This window comes from Herpailurus yagouaroundi, unplaced genomic scaffold, assembly GCF_014898765.1.
Source record: "Herpailurus yagouaroundi ecotype Mexico unplaced genomic scaffold, PumYag 160, whole genome shotgun sequence".
NCBI classification, from domain to species: domain Eukaryota; kingdom Metazoa; phylum Chordata; class Mammalia; order Carnivora; family Felidae; genus Herpailurus; species Herpailurus yagouaroundi.
The window spans coordinates 18,943,829-18,950,475 of NW_024412401.1; the positions used below are offsets into that span (position 1 = coordinate 18,943,829).

The following is a 6,647-nucleotide window of genomic DNA, read 5'->3' on the forward strand; positions in this document are numbered from 1 at the left end:
AATTTAGGGTCCATCCAGATGATCTAGGGCAATCACATCTCAAGAGTCTTAATTACATCTGCACAGATCCTTTCTCCAAATAAGGTTACATGCACAGGTTCCAGAAGTTAGAACGTGGACATTGGCGAGGCCACTTTTAGGCAACAGGCTTGAGCAATGGAAAAAGGTAAGGTAAAAGGGCCCACAGTGACCACCGGGCTGAAAGCAAACAGACCCAGTAGGCAACCCACTTCAAAACATCCAGGGGCCCTAGCTGACCAATGGGCTACTTACACACAGGCACAAGTATCAAAAGGGGACAATTCTGTATGTTTGCATACCTCCTCACCTTCCCCCTTAACTACAGCCCCGTACCACAGCCTCCTTGCTGTCCTGCCTGCTGCTTCCCTTGCAACTTATTCAATAGACTTCTTTCTCCTTTGTTCTGCCTTGGGTGAATTCTTTCACCGCCTGTGCTGCTGGCCTCCACCATATCAGGTTGCCCCACAGCTTTTGGGGGCCCTCATTCAACCCTCTGTAGCCACCCTGAGAACAGCAGTGACTTTAAGATGGAGGTATAGATAGGAGGTAGGCAGAAAAATAAAAACCCCAATCTCCTTCCCCTCCCTCATTCCATCTCCTGTCTTTCATTGGCCAAACTCAACAGGAAATCAGAGGCCAAGAGTGTGGTGGTTGTGTCAGGCTCCCAGGGCCAACAGCAGGATAGAGAAGTGGGGGAGAATGGATCTGGAGGGGCAAACAAAAGACAGGGGAGCACTGTGTCAATCAAGGGAAGATTGGATTCTGTTTTATTTGGAACTTTAGCAGAGAAGTTCACCATTGCAGAAATCATGATTGAATGGCAACAGTGCTGGTGGTTGCTGTTGGAGCCAATAATGTAACATAGGTGTAACAGCCTGTGTTTGTAGTTGTTGCCCATTTACAGGGGATAGCTCCTTCATTGTATCTGCCAGCGGGGTCTGTCCAAGCATTTCCATATTGAACATTTCACAAACTATTTTTTTTTCAACGTTTTTATTTTTTTGGGGGGACAGAGAGAGACAGAGCATGAACGGGGGAGGGGCAGAGAGAGAGGGAGACACAGAATTGGAAACAGGCTCCAGGCTCTGAGCCATCAGCCCAGAGCCTGACGCGGGGCTCGAACTCACGGACCGCGAGATCGTGACCTGGCTGAAGTCGGACGCCTAACCGACTGCGCCACCCAGGCGCCCCACACAAACTATTTTTAATGTTTATTTATTTTTGAGAGAGAGAGCACAAGTGGAAGAGGAGCAGAGAGAGAGGAGAACAGAGGATCTGAAGCCGGTTCTGTGCTGACAGCAGCAAGCCCAATGTGGGGCTCGCCCTCGCAAACTGAGAGATCATGACATGAGTCAAAGTCAGATACTTAACTGACTAAGCCACCCAGGTGCCCCTCACAAATCTTTTTTTAAGTCTGTTTATTTATTTATAATGTTTATTTCTTTTTTTATTTTAAAAAAATTTTTTAAAGGTTTATTCATTTTTCAGAGACAGACAGAGCATGAGTGGGGGAGGGGCAGAGAGAGAGGGAGACACAGAATCTGAAACAGGCTCCAGGCTCTGAGCTGTCAGCACAGAGCCCGACTCGGGGCCTGAACTCAAGGACGGCGAGATCATGACCTGAGCTGAAGTCAGACGCTTAACCGACTGAGCCACCCAGGCACCCCATATAATGTTTATTTCTTTATTTTGGGAGAGAGGGGCAGGGAGGGAGGGGCAAAGAGAGAGAGAGAGAGAGAGAGGCAGAGAAAGAGAGACAGAATCCCAAGCAGGCTGTGCACTGTCAGTGCAGATCCTGACATAGGGCTGGAACTCACACACGGTGAGATCATGACCTGAGCTGAAATCAAGAGTTGGACGCTTAACTGACTGAGCCACCCAGGAGCTCCAAAAGTTTATTTATTTTGAGAAGGAGAAGGCTGAGAGTGAGAGAGAGAGACAGACAGACAGACAGACAGACAGAGAGACAGAGAGACAGAGAGAGGGAGAGAGGGAACCCTAAGCAGGCTACGTGCTATCATCACAAATTTGCATGTTGTTCTTGCACAGGGGCCATGCTAATCTTCTCTGTATTGTTCCAATTTTAGTATATGTGCTGCCCAAGCAAGCAAAAAATATATATTCTTGTATTCTAAACACCTTTTATTTCCGCCTTTAAATTATGAGGCATTTTTTAGTTTAATATTATGAAACTGTGATGAAGGTTGGTTATATTATCTATGAATGCTAAAAATGGCATTGAAAAATATTATTGGGTTGCGTAAAGTTGAGAGTTACAAGGTGTAGGTGACTCATAGTGCCAACACACTAAGAGCTGGATACATAGGACCTATTGTCATTAGGGCTGTTATCACACTTCATCACTTCCAAGCACAATTGGATTGAGGACCCTGGAGACCAAGCCTGCTGTGAGTCACTAGGGGAGGAGAGGGCCTAGAGCCAGTTCCCCTGGAGGTGGTATGACGCGAGGCTGGGTCCCGAGAAGCCCTGGCTCTGACACCACTGTTCCCTCCCCCAGAGCAAGATGTCTCCAGAGGAAGAGACTCTCTTGAGCCCTGGAACCCCCAGATAAGCTCCTAGAGCACACCAGCATCCCAGGCTTTCCCACAAAGCCAGGAGCGGTGAGGGAGGCAGCTAGGCCAGGCTCCAAAGCTGCAAACCAGACACGCCCCGCCCGGCCAAGCTTACGTCAGTGGGCTGGCCAGGTAGGGGAGGGGTGGAGTTGGCCCCGGAGCCAGGCGGTCTCACCCCCAGGGGAAGGGAGGAGTTGAGAGCAGAGGGAGGAGGGGAAGGAGGGAAGGAAGAGAAAGGCGGGAAGAGGTGGGAAGTGAGTTCAGGGAAGTCTGACTCAGGCCAGTCTTGACAGCTGTAGAAGGGGAGGGAGATGGGGAATGTGTTACCTCCTCGCTCCAAACTGGGCTTTCAAGACCCCTGCCTACATCGCCATCCTCATCTCATGCTATCCCCAGCCATGCAGAACTACTTATAGGTCTCTTCAAAGGTCTATAAGGGCTAATCCACGCCTTTGGTTATATACCAGGCTAATCCACCTGAATTGCCTTTTCCTGGCTCATCTAGCTCAAGGCTTGCTTGAAAACATCACTTTCTCCATGAAGTATTCTCCAATCCAGACATAATTACTCTGGTCTGCACTGAAATCTATAGATGTCTAAAGTAGACTAGAATTGTCATTTATTAATTTAGTACAATGTTCATAAGCTTTAGTGTGCATCAAAATCACCCACGAAGATTTTTAAAATGTGGATTGCTGATTGCAGAGTTTCTGATTCTAATTCTGGTCTGGGGTGATGTGGGAGGAGGTAATTGAGAAGACATGACTGCTGGTTGACCCTCAAGGAGGTCCTGGGCAGCAGGAGGCTCATCACCCCCTCCCCTCTCCTTGGAATGTATGCTCTGCCTACTGTCCCCACAGCGGGAGCTGTTCCAAGGATGAAGTTTTGAAAGAGTAAGGTGTTGAGATCACCTGGACTGAAGACAAGGCTGAACCCAGGTTATGCCTCTGTATGAACTTTTTTTTTTTTTCAACGTTTTTATTTATTTTTGGGACAGAGAGAGACAGAGCATGAACGGGGGAGGGGCAGAGAGAGAGGGAGACACAGAATCGGAAACAGGCTCCAGGCTCTGAGCCATCAGCCCAGAGCCTGATGCGGGGCTCGAACTCCCGGACCGCGAGATCGTGACCTGGCTGAAGTCGGACGCTTAACCGACTGCGCCACCCAGGCGCCCCTGTATGAACTTTTAAGATTAGGCGGGTGGGTGCAGATATGTATTTCTCTTGTGGCCCTAAAAGCCAAGACTCCTAAGTTCCCTTGCTTATTAAACCTGCCTCCAAACAATCTGGAGTGATCTGCTTGTTTCTTTGGCCTCTCTGCCCCCTGTGTATGGGGCCAGTTTATGAACCAACAGGTGGGGTCAAGAATTTTCATTTCCAGGGGTACCTGAGTGGCTCAATCTGCTAAGTGACCAACTTTGGCTCAGGTCACGATCTCACAGTTTCTGGGTTCGAGCCCCACATCGGGCTCTGTGCTGACAGCTCAGAGCCTGGAGCCTGCTTCAGATTCTGTGTCTCCCTCTCTCTCTGCCCCTCCCCAACTTGTGCTCTGTCTCTCTCTCTCTCTCAAGAATAAATAAACATTAAAAAAAAATTTTTTTAAGAATTTTCATTTCCAGTAAGTGATGCTGCTGGTCCAAGGATCATACTTTGATAACCACTGGTTTGGTACAAGAAATGATGCTTCGTGGGCATGATCAGCACTTATTTATTAATTCATTCAATGAATGTCTACTGCAGGCTTGCTGTATGCCATACATAGACCACTTGTTGCATAGTCAATAATAACCAAAGCAGAGGTAGAACCTACCCCCATGGAGCTTCTGATATTAAGCAAATAAGCATACTGTTAACTATACACTAACAAGTTGTGATAAATGCTCCAAAAGAAAAGAAAAAGAATATTATAAAAAATAATAATAACAAGAACCTGTTTCAGACTGGGTGGTCAGGTAAGGCCTTTTGGGTGACAGAGACATTTATACAGGCATCCTTTAGACCAACTCCTACAGGATACACTTACTGCTCTGTATGGTTATCTATTCATAAATTGTTCAGCTAACTGCTAGACTGTGTGCACCTTGAAAGCTAGAATCTTGTGTTATTAATATTTGGGCCTTCAGCATGCAACAGAGAATAGAGCCTTGGTAAATAGTGGAAAAATGGATGGAAAGGTGGAAGGATCACTGGAAGGATGAATAAATGGATGAATAAAATGTCAGATGTATGTATATATGCATACATGGATGGATGGATGGATGGATGATAAATGAATGGGTGATTGTCTCTGGCAGCAACATGGAGCACCAGAATTCCTGGTGGTATCAGTAAGACAGGAGTGGAAACTAACAGAAATTTAGCTGATTCCTTTGCTGTTTTTCCAAACTCTGTCTATCATTTAAGTGACCACCAATGGCCCCTCTTCCCCAAAGCTCCCTTGATTACCATTGTTAAGCCCCACTCCCCACAAGAAGGAGTTACTGTCACCTCTTGCATTCCCACACATGCCCCACTGACTTCAACACACACAACTGCCTAACACTTGCCATCTGCTCACCACCTGCATGCAGTTTCTCAGGGCAAGCCATGTTCTCTGTGTCAGTTTTAGAAGCCAAAAGAAGGAGAGGGAAAAAAAAGAAAGTTTTTCTCTTAGGGAGCCAAAGAAGGCATAGAGCTCAGAGGGGGGTAAGGAGATTCTGGCTCTGATAATTTATCACATGACTTCAAAATAGCACTTTCAAAGACATATTTCCTCTAGATATGTCTTAGGCTGCTAAGAGGAGCATAGTTCATTTAAAGACTCAATTTGAGTCAAATAAGGAGAAGAAAAAGACCCAGGGTCACTCTGGGGTATTTAAAAATGGGGAGTGAAAAGAAAACTATATACAGACCAGTTCTTTCCCTTTGAAGACTCTCCACCCAGGATTGAAACTCGATCTGCTTTGCAGGCTTCAGAATTCCATACACTTGTTTCCATTCTCATCAAAGCTCTTGGCCACTCAAGCCCAATCCTACACCAAAGACATTTGAATCTAGAAGGGAATTTCCAAAGGAGTTAGAGGTAGGAGAAGCACTCCCTTCCATTCAAAAGAGGACAGAATGAAGAATCTGGGACATGAAATTCCCCAGAGATTGAAACACAATTCATCTCTATTGTGAAGGATCTCAACAGATGACTCTCAGAAGAGGGCAAGAGGACTAAATACCTTTTGTGCACATGAATAGCTAACATCAATATTAACTAAAGAAATGTAGAGAAAGCAAGATTTCATATGTATACGTGCATGCGCGCGCACACACACACACACACACACACACACATTTCAAACCATAATGTTCTGTGTGAGTCAGGATGTCCTGAAATGGTCCCAAGTGGAACTGTAATTGGTACATTTCTGAAATCATAGGGCAGTAGTTCTCAAGTGCAAATAAAATGCTTCCCCTCCCCCAAAAAGGAGAATGTGAATTAACATCAATTTATCTCCAATTCTGATCATCTAGCCTAATGGAACCATTTGAAATGTAAAAACAAAACAGCAGCAAAAAAGAACGCAAATCACAGATACTAATCACAAAAACATTCATCTTTGTGTTGTATTTAACAGTGAAAGACTGAAAAATGCCTGTAAGTCCAGCAACTATAGAATGGTTGTTGGTTAGACATTTATAGAATATTATTTATCCATGCCTAATTATGTGTTCTGCAGAGTTCTTCCTTGGGGGATGTGCTGGCAGAAATAATTGTCTGGGGTGCAAGCTGCAGGTCCTTTAGGAGAACACCCTGGTTGAGTCTCTGAAGTCCAAAACCTGGTTCTCAGCTTCTCAAGATCAGAAACTGGCTTTTCTTAGTGCACCAGCTAAGAACAGAGTCTTGGTGACAAATTTTCACTGATACCACTCAAGGCTTCGATAGCCATCAAAGGTCAATCTATTAGATCACAGTAGATGACATGCCTTTCCAAACAGCAGAATATGTGTATCCACTGCCCAAAAATCTGTCCCTCACCTGATATTGGGGTAAATGGTAAGAAAAATCAGATTTCTTGGTGAGCTG

General features: G+C 45.6%; 1 non-coding gene across 1 annotated transcript; it reads right to left on the reverse strand.

Moving 5' to 3' along the window:
* Positions 1-2,025: 2,025 nt before the first annotated feature.
* On the reverse strand, positions 2,026-2,128 carry LOC121035206 (U6 spliceosomal RNA). The gene has a single exon (XR_005792794.1). It is a non-coding gene; the product is annotated as a U6 spliceosomal RNA (small nuclear RNA).
* Positions 2,129-6,647: the final 4,519 nt, after the last annotated feature.